Source organism: Bubalus bubalis, chromosome 7, assembly GCF_019923935.1.
Source record: "Bubalus bubalis isolate 160015118507 breed Murrah chromosome 7, NDDB_SH_1, whole genome shotgun sequence".
Lineage (NCBI taxonomy): Eukaryota > Metazoa > Chordata > Mammalia > Artiodactyla > Bovidae > Bubalus > Bubalus bubalis.
This window is the reverse complement of record NC_059163.1, coordinates 82,584,787-82,609,129: the sequence shown is the minus strand read 5'-3', so window position 1 is coordinate 82,609,129 and position 24,343 is coordinate 82,584,787. Positions and strand designations below refer to the sequence as shown.

The window sequence follows — 24,343 nt, the reverse complement described above, 5'->3', positions numbered from 1 at the left end:
ATTCTTAAATTAGAAATCAAAATGTAACACTCTCATGATTTGCTGTAATAAATATAACCTGTGTTTTGATTGCTGGGCAGTGTTCCATCACTAATCAATTGCAAAACATTTTTAGAATATCATTGTTTTAGATTCTGTAGAAGATATTGTGAAAAAATATAAAGATTGTAAGACATTAAAATAGTCAAAAGTTCTGAAGTCTCAGGAAGTAGAAAGAAAAAAGACAGTAGATGTGTGAATTGTAAAAAATATAACTGACTCTATCCTATGCTGTTATATAATTCTGCAAAGACACAAAGTAAAGCTAAATAAATAGTCATTAAATCTTACCAACTTTTTATCTTTAGAAAATAAATAATAAACTTTTACACAAAACCAGCTTTCTAGTTTTTTTGTTAAACTTCTTAGCATTTTAAATCCACTTTCATGTTTCAACTTTCCAAAGACTTAAATGTACTTTGCATATGATGTTTATACTGGAATCTTTAATTATAAATATGCTCAGGTAACATTACGCAGAGATTCATATTGGGAAATACAATTTACATTTTTCTCTCTCCCTCTTTCTCTCCCTCTTTTTAAAATTTAAGAATACTTTTTACTTTTTTAATGCTTAAAAAATATAAGTTGCACTTCAACTATGAGATTAAGCTGTTTAAAAAGATTATTTGTAGTAACTAAAGTTAGTGGGAGTTCTAGTCTGGATTTGAGTTAAGAAATTAATGCTATAAATGCCTTCTGATGTCTGAGGGGTTTTCCCATGGCAAGCATGAATGGGTATAAGCTAAACAGAGAGGCAGAATTTTATACAACAAAAACAATGACTTTCTAGCAAAATGAGTTTTTCAGTAACACGACAGACTATTTTTAAAAGCTTCTCATTACTGAGTTTATAAAGCAAAGGCCTATCTGAAATATTTTAGCAAAAGAGATAAGCACCTCATAAACAGTTGAATGTCTCCTGCATCAGATTTTATTATTCTAAACAGGTTTGTGAGAAAGACCCTTGAGTAGAATTTGGAATGAATAAAATAGTAAAAAGACATGCTACCTGGTCTATAACTGTTAATGGCCAACTAAACAAATTATCAACAGGTAACAGGAAAAGTAGAACCATAGGATAGACTCCCAATCATCCTTTAAAGAGACACGAAGGGAAGTCAGATCTAAGATCAAGAGTTAAATCAAGAAGTAACCATGAAAGCATATGCATACAGAAGGTACTCAGTAGACAAATGTACCAAAAACAGACAAAACCCTTGGCTTCAAAAAAAAAAAAAAAAAGACATGATTCTGAGCAGACACATAAATACCAGCACTTTCACTGTGGTTGACACGTGCCAGCGCAGAGGCTGTAAGTACTAAAGCTCTTTCCGCAGTGAGCACAATGGTCAAAAGTCAATTTACTGACCCGCCAGTACATCCTGTCGATATCTAAGAAAGAAAACATAGAAAGCAAAATCTCTTTTGTGTCTTCTGCTGTGCAATCAGTGACTACTTCTACAATTGTTACGAATTAGTCCGCTGTGCTAACTGCGCCTAAAGTAGGTGAGATAGTGACATGGGTCTCTGGACTGACTTTCAGTCTGCTCTCCTGCCCCACCTGTAGGAGGAAAACAAGAACTCTTCACCCTCCCAATGCAATCATGTATCTCTGGGCACAGAATCTGCCCTACTTGTTTTTTTTTTTATATTTCACCTATTGAATTTCAAATATTTAGAAGGATTTTTTTTAAAGATCTACTTACCAATCCCCTTAGGAGTTAAGAACTGAAAGCCTGCTGTGTGCTGCATTTCATACCAGCGTTATTACATTTGCTAGAACCACCACTGTAATATGTATCACTGGAAAACAAGAAAGCTGTGTCTATCCTATAGGGGATTTAGCAGTATGAATTTCAAATCCTCTAAAAGATTTCTCGTTAAATAGTCAGTACAGTTATACATGTGCATGTATAACTGTGGCGGATTCATTTTGATATTTGGCAAAACTAATGCAATTATGTAAAGTTTAAAAATAAAATAAAATTTAAAAAAAAGAAGGAAACATTAGAAAATAATTAAGAAAAAAAAAATAAAAATAAAAAAATAAATAGTCAGTACAGTTAGCATGATAAGCAGTCCCAAAATGTTAACATCATTATGATAGAAAAAAAAAAGCAAGTTACCCTAGGTTACCAGAGTATGCAAGAGTATTATACTATTTCCCATTTTGGGTACTTGCATTCCCAGGTGGCACTAGTGGTAAGGAATCCGCCTTCCAATGCAGGAGACATAGAGTTACCAGTTCAGTTCCTGGGTCAGGAAGATCCCCTGGAGGAGGGCATGGCAACCCATTCCAGTATTCTTGCCTGGAGAATCCCATGGACACAGGAACCTTGTGGGCAACAGTTCATAGGATTGCAAAGAGTTGAACACAACTGAAGCAACTTAACACACATCAACAATGGAAGCAAAAGTCCTTACCCACTAAAACCTTTACTGAACTATTTATGGGTGAAATGTATGATGTCTGGGTTTTACCTTAAAATACTTCAGGATAAAAAACAGAGATAAAGTATAGGGAAATAAATGAAATAAAAAATATTCATGTTGATGACTGTTGAGGCTAAGAGATGACAATACAAGAATGTATTATATTGTTCTTTACTCTGTATGAAGTTTGAATACTTCCATAACAAACAATAAAAAGAGTAAAGTGTTAATATGCCTATATTTTCTGTTCAATTCCCTTCCTTTTAGCTTTCTCACTGGAACCCTGAGGACAACTCCAATTCATACAGAAGTAAAAATAAAATCTCAGGGAAACTTTTGGACTGACTACAGCACAGAAATATTCTGATTCTGCTTGCAGATTTATTTTCCATCCCAAATATGAGGTAATAATGGAAATGGAAAGAAAAAAATGGGGGAAAATTGAGATGAGAATAGGACTATGCAAAAGAAATGGGATCTTCAAAGCAAAATGGGAAGGGAGAACCTAAGCTGTAAACTGCCCTTGAAAATTCAACCTCTTTTCACCCATCTTTGCTATCCAACAGAAAGGAAGCTGAAAGAAGAGAAGGCACTTGGATGCCTTTGTTGTGGCTGGTATAAAAAGACATCATTAGCCCCCTACACAAAGTGTAATAAATAAATCAGTGGAAGTTCCATTCAGCCCAGTATATCCTCAAATGGCATAAATACTGTGCCCAGGAAGCTTTGCAAAATCAAGCTGGTCTCTGGGTGTTTTTTGTTTTTTGTGTTGTTTTTTTTTTTTTCAGATATCTAAAAATGAATTTGCTTTGAGAAAATTTAGAACCTTAGCTCTCCAAATTTTTTCCAGCATTTTTTGAGGTATAATTGACAAAATTTCAATATATTTAAAGTGTACATGATTTTGATATATGTATACACCATGAAAGGATTCCCACCTTTGATACATCCATCACTTCACTTGTTTCCTATTTTTTGGTGAGAACACAAGTTCTACTCCCTTGGCAAATTTCAATTATACAATACAGTATTATCAACTCTAGTCACCATTTAACTCTCCAAATTTGAGTGCAATGGGAAAAGGTACATTATAAAAGCCATAAAATATTAAAATGAAAGGCAAATCTTATATTTCTCAATATTTTAAGAGAAGTACTAAGTAGTCTCAAATTCCACTATGAGAATAATTACTGAAAGAAATTGCAATGTGTCGATTTGAGAACTAGAGAATTCCAGGTACCTTCTCATCTTCAGCCTAACTTTTCCGTAGAACAACCTCCAGACCAACAGTTTGCCATATTATAATGCACTCGTTCATCTTCTTTCACTAAAATAGTTGAAATTTATTTTATAAATTAAATGCACATACATTTCAGGTTTATATACTTATAAACAAGAGCAAAAAAAGAAAAACTTCAGTGTAAATCTAGAACTTGAAGGAGTAACATGTTAAACTTACATTTTCAAATTAGTTTATTGAATTTACTGATTTATAGCAGTTGTGTTATTATTTAAGGGTATTCAAAGAAAGAAATCTGGATCGGAAAGAATGGATAAATAACAAGGTCCTACTTATTGCACAGGAAACTATATCCAATATCCTGTGCCAATCCATAATGAAAATAATATTAAAAAAGAATTCATATATATATATATATATACATATAAGTGAACCACTGTGCTCAGTCTCTGTGGGGGTCTCTGGGTTCTGGTACACACAAAGTTTGTTTGAGTCCTCTAAGCATCTCTGGCGGGTAAGGGGTTTGATTCTAAATGCGATTTTCCCCTCCTACTGTCTTGCTAGGGCTTCTACTTTGCCCATGGACATGGGGTATCTTTTTTTGGTGGGATCCAACATTCTCCAGTTCAATGGTTGTTCAGCAGCGAATTGCAGTTTTGGAGTTCTCACAGAAGATGAGCACATGTCCTTGTACTCCACCATCATCCAGCTCCTCTTAACAAAAGCAGGAGATAGTAAGAAGAGGTGGCAAGAATACAGAGAACGGTACAAAAAAGATAATGACCCAGATAACCACGATGGTGTGATCACTCACCTAGAGCCAGACATCCTGGAATGTGAAGTCAAATGGGCCTTAGGAAGCATCACTACAAACAAAGCTAGTGGAGGTGATGGAATTCCAGCTGAGCTATTTAAAATCCTAAAAGATGATGATGTCAAAGTGCTGCACTCAATTTCCCAACAAATCTGGAAAACTCAGCAGTAGTCACAGGACTGGAAAAGGTCAGTTTTCATTTCAATCCCAAATAAAGGCAATGCCAAAGAATGTTCAAACTACCTCACAATTGCACTCATCTCACACGCTAGCAAAGTAATGCTCAAAATTCTCCAAGCCAGGCTTCAACAATACAAAAAATGTGAACTTCCAGATGTTCAAGCTGGATTTAGAGAAGGCAGAGGAACCAGAACTCAAATTGTCAACATCCATTGGGTCATAAAAAAAGCAAGAGAGTTCCAGAAAAACATCTACTCCTGCTTTATTGACTATGAAAAGATTTGACTGTGGATCACAACAAACCGTGGCAAATTCCGAAAGAGACTGGAATATCAGACCACCTTACCTACCTCCTGAGAAATCTATAAGCAGGTCAAGAAGCAACAGTTAGAACTGGATATGGAATAATAGACTGGTTCCAAATTGGGAAAGGAGTATATCAAGGCTGTATATTGTCATCCTGCTTATTTAACTTATGTGCAGAGTACATCATGCAAAATGCCAGGCTGGATGAAGCACAAGCTGGAATCAAGATTGCCAGGAGAAATATTAATAACCACAGATATGCAGATGACACCACCCTTATGGCAGAAAGTGAAGAATAACTAAAGAGCCTCTTGATGAAGGTGAAAGAAGACACTGAAAAAGTTGGTTAAAACTCAACATTCAAAAAACTAAGATCATGGCATTCAGTCTCGTCACCTTCATGGCAAATAGATGGGGAAACAATGGAAATGGTGAGAGACTTTATTTTCTTGGGCTCCAAAATCACTGCAGATGGTGACTGCAGCCATGAAATTAAAAGATGCTTACTCCTTGGAAGAAAAGCATGATCAACCTAGACAGCATATTTAAAAGCAGAGACATTATTTTGCCAATAAATATCCATCTAGTTAAAGCTATGGGTTTTCCAGTAGTCATATATGGATGTGAGAGTTGCACTATAAAGAAGGCTGAGCACCAAAGAATTGATGTTTTTGAACTGTGGTGTTGGAGAAGATTCCTGAGAGTCCCTTGGACTGCAAGGAGACCCAACCAGTTAATCCTAAAGGAAATCAGTCCTGGGTGTTCATTGGAAGGACTAATGCTGAAGCTGAAACTCCAATACTTGTGCCTCCTAATGCAAAGAACTGAATCATTGGACAAGACCCTGATGCTGGGAAAGACTGAAGGTAGGAGGAGAAGGGAACGACAGAGGATGAGATGGTTAGATGGCATTACAGACTCAATGGACATGAGTTTGAGTAAGCTCCAGGAGTTGGTGATGGACACGGAAGCCTGGCGTGCTGCAGTCCATGGTGTCACAGAGTCAGATACAACTGACCAACTGAACTGAACTACTGTGCTGAACAGCAGAAATTAGTACAACATTGTAAATCAATTATACTTCAATTTTTAAAAATCTGAAGCAGATAAAACCTAATTTATATCTTTATAAATTATGAGTTATAGCATATAATAATAATAACATATCAAGGACTTTCTCTGCATAAGAATTATTTAAATAAACTATGATCATTATGTAACCATTATCACAACTCTCTGAGTAGGTGCTATTAACAGTAGATATTTGCAAATAGAATCTAAGACTTAAAGAATTATTAACTTGCCTGAAGTCATAAAACCAGTGAACAGCACAGCGAGAATTATCAGTTAGTGTTAACTTTAAAGACACCACTCTTTAGTACCCATCATGTTTTGGTATAACTCTTATAAACATACAGCTGTAGAATTATACATACTGCCTTATCTTGGCTGATGTACAATTTAACCCACCAATTTCTCATGATGGGAAAATTTATGTCTTTCTATCCTCGGCCTTCAAGAGGAAGAGACACTAGTTGAAAAATTAGCTAGCGGTAAAGGTAGTGACAGTTTAGAACAATAAGTGTAGAAAAGGATCGTTAGATTTAAGGATACCATTTAAAAGGAATTTAGCAGAAAAATTACACTTGGGACTAACAGGCTAGTATTAAGAGTATAAACTAGATTAATTAGAAATATGGTTCCCAATAGGGAAGGCACTTAAGGTGATGCTTGGGCAAAAAGGAATATTGACTCTGAAGTTTAAATGGAGAACATCTCAGTAGATTGTTCAAATAATTCTAGAACTAATTCCAGAACTTGTATTTTGTCCATTATGGCCATCTTTGACTATACAAATCATCTATAGAGAATTTTGAGAGTTCTGTTGTATGTTCGTCTAAGAAATCTTAAAGTCTTTACACAAAATTCAATTTTATAGACAGACAATTATTTAAAGACAGATACTGATGAAGATGTATTCAAATTCATTGATACATCTTTAGTTATAAAATATATATAATTCTTTAGGTCATTAAGCTAACACTGACAACACGTAGAGAGAGTAGTGTTTTGAGACATGACCACATCTTCAATATAAGTGGTTGGCCTTCCAGGTGAACTACTTGAGCACATATCAGCACAAGTCCTTGGAGAAGCAATTATATGCTGAAGAGATTTAGCAGAGGAAGAACCTATCATGGACAAAGAAGAGGAGGTAGAGCAGACAGGCAGTCTTCAGAAGGAGGACTGTTTAGGAGGAGCCTCAGAGCAGTCCTAAGAATGTTTCCACCAGGCTGATGCGGAACTGAAGCCATGACTTAGAGGAATCCCATGTCCTGGAGGAACAGACCTGCACTAGTACCTGCAGAGCGTCCACTTATCAGTTGAGAACACCTAGAGAACAGGCAGTTTCAGCAGGAATGGAGTAGGGAATACAGAGGGCCAAGCCAAGGCTGTCTGTCAACCAGGAGCTGAGCTGCCTGTTTCTATGGCTGTTTCAAATGCAACATTTACATAAATATAAACATCTCAGTTGGTAAAGAATCTGTCTGCAATGCAGGAAACAGGGGTTCGAATACTCCAGAATACTACAGTATTCTGGCCTGGAGAATTCCATAACTGTATATTGTCCATGGGGTCGCAAAAGAGTCTGACATGACTGAGCAACTTTCCCTTACTTAAATATTTATATAAATATAAACATTTATATAAATATAAACATTCATATAAATATAAACATTTATATAAATATGCATACAGGTATATATATATTTATATATATAACTGTTTTTCATTGTGTTTTTACATTATATATATATGTGTATATACACATAATTATCTAATAATTATATACATAATTCAGTTCAGTTCAGTTCAGTTGCTCAGTCATGTCTGACTGAATCTCAGCATGTCAGGCCTCCCTGTCCATCACCAACTCCCAGAATTTACCCAGACTCATGTCCGAGTCGGTGATGCCATCTCATCCTCTGTCGTCCCCTTCTCCTCCTGCTCCCAATCCCTCCCAGCATCAGAGTCTTTTAAAATAAGTCAACTTTTCGCATGAGGTGGCCAAAGTACTGGAGTTTCAGCTTCAAAATCAGTCCTTCCAATGAATACCCAGGACTGATCTCCTTCAGAATGGACTGGTTGGATCTCCTTGCAGTCCAAGGGACTCTCAAGAGTCTTCTCCACCACGTTCAAAAGCATCAGTTCTTCGGCGCTCAGCTTTCTTCACAGTCCAACTCTAACATCCATACATGACCACAGGAAAAACCACAGCCTTGACTAGACGAACCTTTGTTGGCAAAGTAATGTCTCTGCTTTTGAATATGCTTTCTAGGTTGGTCATAACTTTCCTTCCAAGGAGTAAGCAAGCGTCTTTTAATTTCATGGCTGCAATCACCAACTGCAGTGATTTTGGAGCTCCAAAAAATAAAGTCTACCACTGTTTCCACTGTTTCCCCATCTATTTCCCATGAAGTGATGGGACCAGATGCCATGATCTTCATTTTCTGAATGTTGAGCTTTAGGCCAAATTTTTCACTCTCCTCTTTCACTTTCATCAAGAGGCTTTTTAGTTCCTCTTCACTTTCTGCCATAAGGGTGGTGTCATCTGCATGTCTGAGGTTATTAGTATTTCTCCCGGCAATCTTGATTCCAGCTTGTGTTTCTTCCAGCCCAGCGTTTCTCATGATGTACTCTGCATATAAGTTAAATAAGCAGGGTGACAATATACAGCCTTGATGTACTCCTTTTCCTATTTGGAAAGTTGTTCCATGTCCAGTTCTAACTGTTGCTTCCTGACCTGTGTATAAGTTGCTCAAGAGGCAGTTCAGGTGGTCTGGTATTCCCATCTCTTGAAGAATTTTCCAGTTTGTTGTGATCCACACAGTCAAAGGCTTTGGCATAGTCAAGAAAGCAGAAATAGATGTTTTTCTGGAACTCTCTTGCTTTTTCAATGATCCAGCAGATGTTGGCAATTTGATCTGTGGTTCCTCTGCCTTTTCTAAAACCAGGTTGAACATCTAGAATTTCACTAAAAAGTAGGAGTCACAAGAGATGCTGGTCCAATCCCTGGGTCAGGAAGATCCCCTGGAGTAGGAAATGGCTACCCACTCCAGTAATCTTGCCTGGAAAATTCCTTGGACAGAGGAGCCTGGCAGGCTATAGTCAATGGGGTCACAAAGAGTCAGACACGACTGAGCAACTGAGCACACACACATTAAAACAAAAGTATAATCATTAAGACTAGTTCTGTTTACAGGGCTCAAACTCTCATGACACTCCATCTTTCTCTTTTTCATGGCTGGTGGTTTAGTCGCTAAGTCATTTCCGACTCTTGCAACCCCATGGACTGTAGCCCATCGGGCTCCTCTGTCCATGGGATTTTCCAGGCAAGAATACCGGAGTGGGTTGCCATGACCTTCTCCAAGGGATCCTCCCAACCCAGGAATCAAACCCGGGTCTCCTGTATTGCAGGCAGATTCTTTACCGACTGAGCCATGAGGGAAGCCCTTTTCAAAGCCTCGTTTTCATGGTTGTGACTAATTTTCAAATTTCTGCCACAGAATGTTGGGTGCAACTGACATCACAGATGAAGAAGCAACTCGGTCACTGACATTTTCCTGGAGAAAACTGCCATCTTCACTCCATGCTTAGGCAGGTCCTTCAGGCATGAACTCGGAGCTCTAGATTCCCCTCTCCTCTTCTTTCTATTACTTCCATTTCATTCTTTGGCAGAAATAAAAGTACTCTAAGCCTATTACCCACCCCCTTAAAAAAAATGTGGAGGAAAAGAACTTTTGAAAGAAACCGCCTTTTTAATCTATTTTCAGTCTGCTTTAATTTATCTGTCAAAGAAGAGAGATGAGATTTATGCTGCTGATTCCAACGTGTTGCATGAAGTGGTAAATATCAGCACTAGAATTTGGATTTAAATAGGCTTAGGTTTGAATGCCAGCTCAGTGGCATATGAATTATGTGACACGGGACAAGTTTCTTATTATCTTTCTTCACCTGTAAGATGGGCATAAAATATTACCTATAGAAGTGTCAAGGGGATAAGAAATAATTTATGCAAATGGCACATTACCTGGCACATTACCACATTTTGAGTAAGTACTCAGTAAACTTTCTGTTAAAAGATTATCAATTTTTTCATGAAATGATTTCAAAATTATGGGACCATATGAATAGTAAGTAACACTTAAAGACATGACACCTTCTTGGAAATTTTTCTCAGAAACATTAAAAAAGTCCATCTGTATTCTTAGTCCATGCTAATTTTGTTATTTATGAACATTTTTATCTTAATAGCAAAAACAACAGAAATATTTAAGCACATATTAGCATTCAGACTTATGGTTTGCAAACCAGACAGTTGAAATGGAACTATTCCTTTCATTCCCCACTTTAAGAAAAAAAATGAAAAACTATCTTGAGCAAATTATGTGTAAAACAGCAGCAAGGTCTGTCAGGCAGTAACAGTGTCTTCTTCCTAAAAACAATGGTTCTCACCCAGTGTTTAGACTCATGAGGAATTAGTTCTAAAATTAGAATTACATCCAGATTCTGTGATAGAACTTTTGAAAAATGACTCTCAATTTGGAAATTACATTTGAAAGAAAGGGTGAATGTCATAGCTTTAATGTTTATTTACTATTTTTATCTAGCCATGGGCAATAATATTTCCAGATACCCAAATGACAAAATAGATAGAAACTTGATTCAAATTTAGAGAGAATGATTATCCCACGCTGGTTCAACAGAACAATTAAAATACATTCCTCATCTTACATGAATTGTATTTAATACTGTATTCAACTTGAGAATTGTAAAATAGCATAAATCCTAAATATAAAAACAACCAACCCCACTTATGCTTCTCAGCACTCAGATCACATATAAGCATGAAAATGTGTTCTGGGAAGATCAAATTTCCCATCTAGTTGTCTAAAGGACATTAACCCTCCATTATTTATTGGGTCTATAATAAAAGAAATTCCTGCATGGACCCCAAAAAGAAAAAAAAAATTGTCATGGTTCCCAGGGAGAAAAAATAAAAAGCAAGGATTATCCTTGAAAGCAAAGAAGAGAATAGATTTTTTGTCTTTTTTTTTTTTTTTTAACCAAGTTGTCAGAGGAGTTGCCATGGGCACCAGTGGGGGCCTCAGTTTAAATGTCAGATTTCTCTTCAACTACTGTCTTTTTAGCATTTTTTCTTTGTTACTCTGTTTTCTCCTCCACCTTATTTTTTTCAGGATTTAAATAAACATTTTTTTGTTTTAGTATTCTTGAAGTATCTTTTTTTATTCCCCAAAAGACAAAAAAAATTTTGCATTTAAGTGAGTGATCATTGCTTCATTGCACCCATATTTACATGATGTAACAGAAGTGAAAGCATTTAAATCATACAGAGGTATCCAAACACAGCCAAGTAGGGTTAGTCACTAGAAATAACAGAATTTAACCACATTAGCTATCATTACACAAATGCTACTATATGGCATATGGTGTATTCCATTATTTACTTGATAGAGTGTGCGTGTGTGTATGAGAGAGATAGAGAGAAATAAGGAAATATCCATGAAAAGGCAAATGAGAAAGTCAAAAATCTTATTCTTGACTTCCCTGCAGTCCAGGGGATTGGAATGTGGCCCCTCCACTGCAAGGGACACAGATTCAATCCCTGGTTGAGAAGTTAGGATTCCACATGCCACGTGGCATTGCCAATAAATAAATAAATAAAAGCTTAAAACTAAGTTACTGTCTTAAAAAAAAATCTTATTCTTAAGGGCAAGACTGATATGGGCTAGTCACAGTGAGTATTTAAACTCATATAGCTTACATCCAAGTTTAAAAGTTTAAATCTAAGTTTTTAAAAATGGTGTTAGAAAATCAAGTTGCCTGATCTGGCAGGAGCAAACAGAAATGACTATTTTTATTCTTCAGGAAAATGGATTGGCAAGTTGATTTGGTTCCTAGGCTTTCATTGTCTAGAAAGCAGAACCAAATTCAACTGTCTGTCTGCCCTGTGCTTTTACTCCTCCCCTTTGAAAAGCTGGGCATTCACATTTTGCATACTTTTTGCTAGTGTTAACATTCAAATAAACATACTGACCGCAAGCAACTTCATGAATAGGGAAGGCCGGCAAGTGGAGGGATTTATATCTCTGTCGATAGGATTGTGTCAGGCACTGTCCTGTGGGTCCCCAGCATGACTGCCACCATTTGCATAAGTGAAGGCCCTCTTCCCATTGGAGGGAAAAGGAGAAAGCTACATGTCTGTCAACTAAATGCCTGTGGGCTAATCACCACAGAAAAATCCATGGATTATGTGAGTGGATTTGAATAACCCTGCAGGAGAAGGGAGGTACAGAAGTACTGAGTCATCTATTTAACCTCCCTACAGATCAGTCTCTGTTTACTTCCTACTCAAACAGTCCAATGTCGTCAAATTAAGAGACTTTTAGGTTTCATTGCTATAGGACAAATTAGACTGGTAAACTGTGGAAACTGGATGGTCCCACAACTTCAAGGAAAATGGTTATACACGAGTAACTCCTTAGTAAAACTAACAATATATCAACCACAGAGCAGCAGCTAAAATACTACTCTCTTAATAGTGATAAACTGCTATTGTACCATATTTCAGAAAACTGCTTTGCAAAGTATACAGCAACATGATGCTTTCATTTCTCCAGGCAGGAAGGAAAGTAGGCGCCATCCAAGGGAAAGAAAGGAACTCGAGAAGATGCCATTTTGAATTCCCTTCCTGCCAGAAGGAAGTCCTAGCAGAGTGATCATCCATTTTTATCTTTCGTTTTCTATCTTGTGTTACTAAGAAAGAAGCATCCTCTTACACATAAATAATTCAGAACTTTGGTCAAGTATGTATTGAAGGCTATGCTGTGAGCTGTGTTGCAGGTAAAAGAGAAAAATAAGACAAAGGGAGAAACAAGTGTGAAAACTTGAAAGCAGGAAAATCTAGAACTAAATGTAGAGCTGTGCTGTATAGATCATCCAGAGCTACAGGACTTCCCATATGGGGGAATGTCTGTCAAGGTTGAACTGATTCAGCAGCTTCAAGGCAGTAATGGGATAAGGCATAGGGCCTAAAGCTGTGTGTCCACATACTTGACTATTTACATTTAAATTTACATATAAGTAAAAATAAAATTTAAATATAAGTTCCTCACTCACAACGTGTGGCTATGCAGCTACAGAACATTTCCATCATGCCAGAAAGTTCCACAGCAGAATCCTAAAGGATGGGTTTGATTTGATGTAGTGAAAAAGCCAGGTTTGCACTCTCTAGCATGGGAACTATGTAAACACAGAACAATGGAAAGGAATTGACATTAAGTTCCTGGGCAAAGGAGAAGACTAGATTGACAGGAAGAGAAATTTCTATATTGGAAAGTGGAGGGGAAAAAAATACTAGAAAGACGTCACCTAAAGGCAGACAGATGCAGGGAACAAGGAAACACCGTGACAGAAGCTGTATTCAAGGATGATGGTTCAGACAGCAGCGTGACTGGATCAGGGAAGGCAGCATCTAAAGATCCGGAGATTTCTTCTGGGGCTGCCCCCATAACCTCCCTGTGCAAAGATGATGGTTTACACCAGAGGAGTGACAGTAAATGGGAGGAAAGGATAAATGCTTTTTAATTCTTAAGAAAAGTCATCTCTAGAAATTGGGAGTGGGGAGAGGTCATACACGATCACTTCAAGTTTGTCAACAAGCGTCTAGGAGAACTGTAAGCTTTCAACACAGATGTAGGAATATGCTAGTGGTTCTCAGTCCTTCACTCCCTCTGTAGAGCCCATGAGCCCCCACACTTCACTTTCACACCTTCCAAAGTGATGATTTCACGCCTTCCCTCTTGTATTGACATTCCTCTGCCTCTGCATCCTTCTCCATCAACTGATGATCTTGTCTCTCACTTTTCTGGGAAAATAGATGTTATGTGGGATCTCCTCCTTCCTCCCACAGGCAGCCAGCTGCTTTATGCCCCAGCCACTGGCTTCCTTTTTCCTTCTCAGTGAAGAAAGTGACCCTCCTCCTCTCCAAGGCTAGCTCTGGAGCCCCCCTCCTACTCACTCAAAGTGAAATTACCCCTCCTCTCACTCTGTTATTGATCTCCTCTGGCTTCTTTCCTGCTGCACAGAGACAACGCGCTGGGTTATGAACTTGACCTTTCCTTTCCCCACCCCCGCACTGTCCATCAGCCAACTGCTGGATGAGACTGATCCTCACCTTCAGCTTCAAGGTGGAAGCAACTCGAGTAATGTTCTTCCCCTACACACAGCTACTGATTTGGACAGAGGCAGGAACTCTGACTCTGGCCATTTAGAAATTTCCCTGCACATTGTGATTGATTATGCTGATCCAATCAGAGTGAATGGCAGGACTTCTGTTTCCTATCACTCTGGTCTGCATGCTCTAAAGACATGAAAGCCAGAACTACTGATATTTTGCTATTATAATAAAAGCTAAAACCGAGTATAAAGAAAAATGTCAAGAACTATAGAACTGAGAGATGCAGAAAAATACAGTTGGAATCCTTAATTCTGGATGTTTTCAATTACATGAATCATTCCAATTTTTGCTTTTAGAGTTTAAGCCAATTTGAATTGGAATTTCTGCCACTTACAGCCAAAAGCAAGGTAACTGGTGCATAAAGTATCTCCAATTCAAATGCATCTTTCCATGACCTCTTGTACCCCTGTAGTTTTGCTCCTCAGTGTCAGCTACTTGGGCTCCCCTTTAATATTCTTCTGAACTGTAGTTACCATCAGCACCAATTACTCCACATGAAATCCAAAGATCACTTCTTTTGATTCATTTTGCTTGATTTCTCAACTGCATTCCAGAATTCAACAGAATCAACAGTTCTATCACAAAATATTTTTCTCCCCATCTTCAATGAAACAGTATCCTTTTTGATTTTCTCCAGGCACACACTATCAGGGTTCAGTTGAAAAAAATAGAAATCACTTGGGCGCGTAAAAGATAAACGGATGTAATACAGGAAAGTAGGTGCTGTCCAAATGATGGAGAGGTTGGAGGATCGGGTTCTCTCTAAGTCCTGAGATGAATCCCAGAATAATGCTTCAGAGTCATCACACTCAGGACTTCGGATAATCAGAAAGTCATCCTGGAATTCTTGTCTCCAAGAATATGTTTTAACCTATAAATATCACCATCATCCTCTTACTTTCTTTATCCCAAATCCTAGGAATCAACCTCGAGTTCTCTCTTCTTGCTCATTCTCTGTATCCAATCAATTAACACATCAGTCAATCTACCTCTGAAATAAATCCTGCATCTACCATTTTTCATCATCTCTGCCACCAGCATCCTCCATAATTTTTCATCTGGGCTATGGACAGAGCCTCTTAACTGATCATTCTGGATCAGCTATTTCACTCATACTCTGCATAATATCCAGAATGGTGATCTTACAATCAATATTAAACTGTAAAACTTTCTTGCCCAAAGTCCTATAGCAGTATTCAGTTACACCACCAATAAAATCCCAGTCTCTTATCCTCTGCTTGAACTAGTTCTGCTCACCTATCTAAACTTCTCATATCTTTCCCCTTTGTCAATGGTCCTCCACACACACTCGCCTCTTCATTTTCTTAGGACATACCAACCTGACCTCACATTAGGGCCCTCACTTTCCCTCTGCTGAAGATATTCACAGAGCTGTCATCTGATCATTCAGCTTTCAGCAGTTTCATAGAATGGTCTCTAATTTCCAAATCTGATTTCCTTCCCACTCTGTATCCCATCACCCTGTTTATTATCTTTATTGCAACCTCACCATTTGAAATTCTCCAGCTTATTTCCTATTAATTCCAAGAAAGCAATGATTGGTTTGGCATCCTCTCCTCCACATCTAGCAGCTCATCTTGAGCTACAGTACACACTCCATAAATGTCTGTTGTATGCTTGATTGAATTCTTGGCAAACAGCCACCAACATTTAAATAAGTGCTTAGAATCCCAGATGTAGATTTACCTGGGGTCATGCTGTCTGGGAGGTAGCATAGTATATGACAAAACTTCTCATTCCTCTGTGGAGATGGGACTCTCTTCTGCAACAGGCATGGGGACAACCAGAGTTCAGAATGGCAAATTAAAACTAGGGAAAACCAGCACTTACTACTAAGATCTGAGGAGAAGGGAAGCTGTATCCCTTCATATTTGAGAAAAATATTAGCCAACATTATTCTGATTTCCAAAGTTCTCTGACGATAGAAAATGGTTTAACTTATAAACCAACTCCATGATATCACAGTTGCTGCTGCTGCTGCTAAGACGCTCCAGTAGCATCTAACTCTGTGCGACCCCATAGACGGCAGCCCACCAGGCTCCCCCGTCCCTGGGATTCTCCAGACAAGAACATTGGAGTGGGTTGCCATTTCCTTCTCCAGTGCATGAAAGTGAAAAGTGAAAGTGAAGTTGCTCAGCCGTGTCCGACTCTCAGCGACCCCATGGACTGCAGCTCACCAGGCTCCTCCGTCCATGGGATTTTCCAGGCAAGAGTACTGGAGTGGGATGCCATTGCCTTCTCTGGGTGATATCACAGAGGCCTACATAAAATAAACCAGAGTCTTTCTAGCATTCAGAAACTCTTTAAATTACAGAAAGTTATCCTCTAACTAGAATGCAAAAGAATGAAAATTATCCTAAGTGATTCCTGAAAGAGGAAAGTGTAAATTTGAAAAGATATAATGTTTAGAAGCTTAGGAAACCAAATGACTTTGCAAAGAGTTCTAGATGTAGGGTGTGTAAGAAAGAGAGGAGATCCACGTTTTAAGAATTACCACCATATTTGCTAAGGAAGACTAAGACCTCTTGGAAGGACTGGTTCTTAGTCTGGATTGGTGGCATTTCAGAAAGTCTCCAAATGTAAGTGAATTGGCTGGCAAGAAGAGGAATCCTTCCAGAAACTTCACCATATTTAGGGGACAGTAATAGCTCCTGATGAGAGGAAAATTGGGCTTCTCTAGAATACATCAACCAACAATCAGTCTTGGATTGGTTGTGTTTCAGAGAAAATCCTAACTCAGGTTAGCAGACAGACTATAGAATGCTTTCATTCCTAGGGCCCAGTTTTAATCAGAATAATATTATTATTACTTCCTACTTGTGTGTGCATTGATATTTTCTGTACAAGTTCATGGTGTTAACACACTTTGTTTCAGTCAGTAATATAAGCTTCACCTAAATCCTTCTATTTATAGCATATCATAATGACTATTATGATCCTTAAAATGACTACCAAAATTTGTACATTTTTTTTTACTCTTCTCAAAACTAAAGATAATTAAGTCTTTATTTCCTCTCAACCGTCAAGCTTCCTTACTCTACCAGGAGATTGATGTTATTGTTAATTACATTTTCCCCTTTGCCTTTACATATATCTCTGTAATTATTTTTCTTTTAATTGAAATATATTGGACATGTAACAGTGTGAAAGTTTAAGGTATATGATATGTTAGTTTGATGCATTTGTATATTGCAATGTCACTGTAGTGATAGTACCTCTATACCTTTCTTTGCTCCATCTTCTCTTGCTTTCATTTTTTTCTTTCTGAGTTAAAGTTTCTTTTCTTTCCAAGATTAAGTTCTACTCTTTCTGGGTCCTAGATACCCTCCCATATTTTCATGAACCTCTTCCTTTCAATTATCTTTTCCTTTCCTGGAGTACTTTGTCTCTTGTTTACTCATGTTTTCAAAGGTCCAGAGAATACTTAACGGAACTTCCAGCCAAACTGATCTCTAAAGACAGCAAGGCATTGCCTGAACAATTAGAAGTATTTACTGCAAAAGTTAGCTCAGGTTTCTGTGGGTAACTACTCATATAATTAGCAAGATATAAAGTGGCAATCTTCCATGAAGTAGACAGCACCCTCAAGTGAATATAAAAACACTTCTTAGCATTGGAATCTCTTTCTAGAATTTAAGTATCACTTTTTCTCAATATGACAACATATCTCAACATTTTTATCTCTCACTAGTAAGCTAACAGCCCTCACATCACCACTTGAGATAGTCCAAGCTTCAATGTTTTTCAGTTGCCTTTGAAAAGAAAACTTGGTTTTATCCAAACTAACTATACTACTTTATCCTTAATCTTCCCAATACATGATTTTTTGTCCCTTTAGGTCCTAAAATTTTTTACCTACACCAATGAATTTAAAATAACAAGTATTAAGACCTTTTGTCAAACCTTAATTCAATTGATTCTGTAGTCATTGATATTATTCCCTATAAATTATCTTATATGAATTCAATAATTCCACATTCTTAATTTCCCCTACCTCTTTGACCCTTCCTTAAAAGTGGGAAACCCTCAAGACAGCATTCTCCAAACATTCATGCTCAGGGCTCATATGGTCCCATGTCAGATGAATCCCAGAGTTCTACCTAGATTCCTGAAATCCCTTCTAATCTCCAGGTCCATGGCTTCAGTGCCTGCTGGCTCTCTTCCTCCTTCACTTCAAAACCACATGGTCTCTCCTCCTTAAGTACATGATGTCCTTTAAAAGCAAAATCTCCATGGGAAGATGAGAGTTATCTCTAAGTATTTAGAGAACCCGTGTATAGAGGAAAAACTAGACACCATATGAAATATCACAGGAGGGCACCTGTACAAATGACTTGAAGTCTCAGTGAGGTACATTTTCAGTTGCTTTATTTAAAAGCTTTATAAAACTTATCAGTCTAAAAATGGAAGGTTTTATAAGAAATTTTAGAGTAATTTGTATTGCTGCTAAATCACTTCAGTTGTGTCCGACCCCCTGTCCCTGGGATTCTCCAGGCAAGAACACTGGAGTGGGTTGCCATTTCCTTCTCCAATGCATGAAAGTGAAAAGTGAAAGTGAAGTCGCTCAGTCATGTCCGACTCTTCGCAACCCCATGGACTGCAGCCTACCAGGCTCCTCCATCCACGGGATTTTCCAGGCAAGGGTACTGGCGTGGGTGCCGTTGCCTTCTCCGGTAATTTGTATTAGATGTTTAATTAAGGATATACCTATTGCTGCCATTAAACTTACAGAATTTGTGACTTTTTATTGCATCAATAATTTGTTTCTAATAAAATTGAAATATTGTAGTCTCAATAAGATTAATTAAATGACAATACCTTTAATTTATATGTCATATATCAGATATGTCATATATCAAATGGTTGGATGGCATCACCAACTCAATGGATATGAGTTTGAACAAGCTCTGGGAGATGGTGAAGAACAGGGAGGCCTGGTGTGCTGCAGTCCACTGGGTCACAAAGACTTGGACTTGACTGAGTGATTGAACAACACAAATATCAGATAAAATTATGAATTCATATTAGCATTTTCTTTTCCTTTACCTTGAGGAGGCAATAATTTCTTAGCATACAAAACAGCATTAATCATAAAGAAAATAATGCTGTATTAAATGTCATTAAAGTTGAGAACCTTTTAAATAGTGAGGTTCTGTTCATCAAAAATACCATTGAGAGATTGAAAAGACAAGCCACACATTAAAAGAAGATATTTACAAAATCTTCTACAATATATACAAAATTATGCAAGGGACTCTTGTCCTGCTAAACAGCTCAAAATGAAAAGGCAAGCTTTTCTAAGATGGCATATCTCATCATCCATAGAGCGTGATCTTTATATTTAAATGAAGATTCAGGTGGAGTTACCTCTGTTCCACAAGAACAGAGTGATCATGAAGACCACATTATCAGCAGAAACTAAAGGGCATTATCTGGCCTTTAGGTTTGAATCCTAGTGAAATATTACAGTGTCACACTTGGCACATGTATTTACTATTTTAGATGAAAAAAAGATACTTACCAAGTGGAATAATTGCTACACTTTTCCTGTTGCTATAACACAGTACAATTCTAGGATATTTTATTCAAAACGATTATTATTACCTTTCTTAATAAGTGCAATTCAGACACAAGATGTTCAGATGGAATATAGGTGAGAAGAACCATTAGTTTTGCCTGAATTGCTCTTCCTTTTGTTTCTTGGACTATTACCTTTTATGATGGCTGTTAACATACTCTAACCCTGCATTCTCAGTAAGTCTTTTGTTTTTAATAGTTACATTTTTTAACTTACATAAGCGTTCATTTAAACATTTTCAGCAATCATCTCCTAGTAGTATCAGACTGTTAGTTAAGCAGGAATCTACTGCTTGAACAGTTTTCCTGTCACTAAGGCTCCAAATCTGCTCTAACCTAAAAGACTACTTTCTGGTGCTACAAACCTCAAACATCAAAGACCATTCATACAATTATCACTTGAGATTCTGTGACTAAATTCCTCTCTTTAAGACTAAAGTCCTCTGAACTCATAGTACAATTAATGATTTTCCCTATTTTTGCCAAGAACAAAAATAGTAGTGAGTGACGATTGTTTGCTACTGTATGTTATAAGACACAAGAAGAAAGCCACCTACTATTATTCTCTCTATTTGACAGATGAAGGCACTAGGGCACAGGCTGGTTACATAGGGCCCATTTGGGCAAACTGGTTTGACCAAACGGTGAGTGGGAGAGCGAGAATTTGAGTCTCTCATCCCCTTCCTTTAATTTTAGGAAATTGTTTCGCTTGTTATGGGTGAGCTTTTCAGATACCACCTCTTTTTGTCTGAGTCCTGAACCAGTAGAAAATAAAATAGTAAAGACAAATGGGAAATTGATTACTGTAAAACCCTGATATGCTGTGACCCATGATATTGTGAATATAGGACATATGAATGTTTTTTGGCTCTCTCCCTTGCCTAAAATTTGCTTTTGGATTGAGAGGGTCTAAAGCTTGCCCACCTCCTCAGAATGATGTTAGATGAGTCTATTAACACTAATTGAAAGATGAGACTCTCATCTAACTTGGCCAATGTAACATTCACTATAAGAAGGGAAACATGATTTGAGGTTTTGAATGTAAATATGACTGAATTCAAAGCCCATGTCCTTTCCAACTTATAAACTATCAATATTTCTTTTGGTTCTTTGTATATAATGGATGCTGCTATTATAAAACAGTTTATTAATACTTTGGAAGGGAATGTATCATATATTTTATAATTTACTTCTTATCCAGATGAAATACTAACAAATTCTATCTATAATTTCCTGTAAAAATAAATTTTTACTTTTTTTCTACTCAGCTCAGCACACACTTTAAAATCAAGTGGTCAATAGTAAGTGGGGAATTGGGAAATTCTTTGGAATAAATATAATTTATCAATTATATATATTTAATTTAATATATAATAAATAAATAAAATATATAAATATAATGTATCAATTATCAATTAATTCTAATGTTTATTATTTATCAACTAACTCCTGAAAAGTATTTTTATCAAATGTATTTTATTTTAATATTTAAAAATCTTAATTACCACAAGTTGATCTTACATATTTAATAAGATTAAACTGCTATACCAAATGAGCAAAAAACGTATCCCTGTGTTATCAAATGTACCAAGGACTTCAGTCTAGAATAGAAAGAAGAATCATTCAGATTCAATTTTGAATGAAATGTTTGTTACGCCTCCATAAAAATCTCCTAATTAATTTTATTTGCTCTTAAATAAACATTCTAATTTACTAATTTAGAAAGAACAACAAAGAAAATAACAAAATTAACTTGATAACCTCATCAGAATATTTCCTGATAATATGTGTCCTCAGACTGAAGAAATGAATTTATAAGACACTGGCAATTGTATTTAATATTATTATTTAATAGTGACTTTTAAACATACTATTTTTGATTTTTCTTTAACTGAATGTAAGGACTATTAGTTTTTATTCTTATTTGTACACACCTATCATTGAATATTAATTAACATTACAAAGTTATAAAACCAACTTATCAAATAAATCACACACACAACAGTTATACTTTAATCCTAGAATGAAAATTTAAATCAAAAAATTAAAATCTAAACCTCTTATTTTATTCTCTTTTTATCACATTAATTTCTCCCAATCCCAGCACTTCTCCTCAAAGTTGTCCCACCACCCCTCACCTGAAGCCTGTGAAGAAAGCTGAGCGCCGAAGAATTTATGCTTTTGAACCGTGGTGTTGGACAAGACTCTTGAGAGTCCCTTGGACTGCAAGGAGATCCAACCAGTCCATCCTAAAGGAGACCAGTCCTGGGGGTTCATTGGAAGGACTGATGCTGAGGCTAAAACTCCAATACTTTGGCCACCTCATGCGAAGAGTTGACTCATTGGAAAAGACCCTGATGCTGGGAGGGATTGGGGGCTGGAGGAGAAGGGGGCGACAGAGGATGAGATGGCTGGATGGCATCACCAACTCGATGCACATGAGTTTGTGTGAACTCCTGGAGTTGGTGATGGACAGGGAGGCCTGGTGTGCTGCGATTCATGGGGTCACAAAGAGTTGGACACGACTGAGCGATTGAACTGAACTGAACAGATATCTGGTCCTCAAAAGTTCTTTCCAGTCAAGATTCAAAACTAAAGAACAAGTGAAATTGAATTTAATAGACATTTAAAATTGAATTTCACAAGTGGTCCAGATTTTTTTTTTAAATAACACATTAAAAAGATAATTTCTTCCCTCTTCTCCCTAGAAACCACCCAAAATAAGAAGAAAAGTAAATGAATGCAAATTCCATCTACAATAAAAGATTTCTACAAACCAGAACTACACAATTTGATAAAGCGTTCTTAAACGCAGAGAAGGCCAACTGGGGTACACAGTGACTCATGAGAGAATGTCTCAGACCACAAGACTTTAAGTAAGAAGAGTGTTTGACATATAAGATCAACAATGGCTTGTTTGGAACAAGAACAGAGACACAAGGATGTGGGGGAGCCTGAAAGTGAAAGTCATTCAGTCCTGTCTGACTCTTTGTGACCTCATGGACTACACAGTCCATGGAATTCTCCAGGCCAGAATACTGGAGTGTAGAGCTGTTCCCTTCTCCAGGGGATCTTCCCAAACCAGGGATCAAACCCAGGTCTCCTGCATTGCAGGTGGATTCTTTACCAGCTGAGCCACAGGGAAGCCCTGAGGAAGCCTAGACCCAATTTACCATAAAATTTTGAGAAGCAGAGAAGATGGCACTAAATGAGGATCTACATAGCCAACCAGATCGCAAAAAGGCATCAGTCAGTTGGACAGGAGAATTGAGGAAAAATAAAAGTGAAAAAAAAAATTACTTACAAACATAACTGCATATCATGGGAGAATTTCTACTTGTACAGTCTTGGCCTCATCTCCACACAGACATTTTGCAAAGAGCTGATTCATAAATATTTATCTCATTCAAAAGAGAGTATTAATTAAAGAGAAAGCAGAGTAGATCTAGTATGAAGATTAGAAGATTAGGGAAGAAAGGAAATAGAAAAATCAAGCAAAATATATTAGCCCCCAATTGTTATCACATTACATCATAAATTTATTTAAAGTTATAATTTTGCCACTTGCAGCAACATGGATGGACCTAGAGACTATCATACTGAGTGAAGAAAGTCAGATAAAGGAAGACAAATATTGTATGATAGTACTCATATGTAGAATCTAAAAAACAATACAAATGAATCGATATACAAAACAAAAAGAGACTCACAGACATAGAAAACTAAAGGAGAAAGGAAGGGAAGGAATAAATTAGGAGTATGGGATTAACAGATATAAACTCTTGTACATAAAATATATAACAAGAATTTACTGTATGGCCCAGGGAACTATATATTTTATAATAATTTATAATGGAAAATAAACTTAAATATATATATATATATAACTGATTCACTTCACTGTACACCTGAAACTAACACATTATACATTAACTATACATCAATCAAAAAATATATATAAAGAAAAAGAATAAACAGGATAATGTCAATAATAAGAACAGAATGGAAACTAGTTGTCCAGAGACTGAAATATTTCATAAAAACCATACCATTTTCATAAAACCTTAAGAATGTGTGATATTTATCCATGACTGGAAAAAATAAATCAATAGAACAGAGATGAAAACTACATATTAGAATTAGATCTAATATGTACATGAATGTAGTATGATAAAAATAGGATTTCAAATGGGGAAGATGGGTTATTTAATGAAGGATTTTCAGACAACTTGGCAGATACATAGAAAAAAATCGAGATTTATCCATAACCCATGTATTACACAAAATAAATTCCAAATATATCAAAGATTTAAAAATGAAATTACCTTGCTCCTGCTCAGTCACATCCATCTCTTTGCGATCCCATGGACTGTAGCCTGCCAGTCTCCTCTGTTCATGGGATTCTCCA

At 36.9% G+C, this 24,343-nt stretch overlaps 1 long non-coding RNA gene across 1 annotated transcript; it reads right to left on the bottom strand.

Annotated features, from left to right (window-relative positions):
• Positions 1–3,930: 3,930 nt before the first annotated feature.
• On the bottom strand, positions 3,931–24,317 carry LOC123334564. Its single transcript, XR_006552588.2, has 2 exons — positions 24,261–24,317; positions 3,931–4,429 (listed from the first exon to the last, which is right to left on the bottom strand). It is a non-coding gene; the product is annotated as an uncharacterized LOC123334564 (long non-coding RNA).
• Positions 24,318–24,343: the final 26 nt, after the last annotated feature.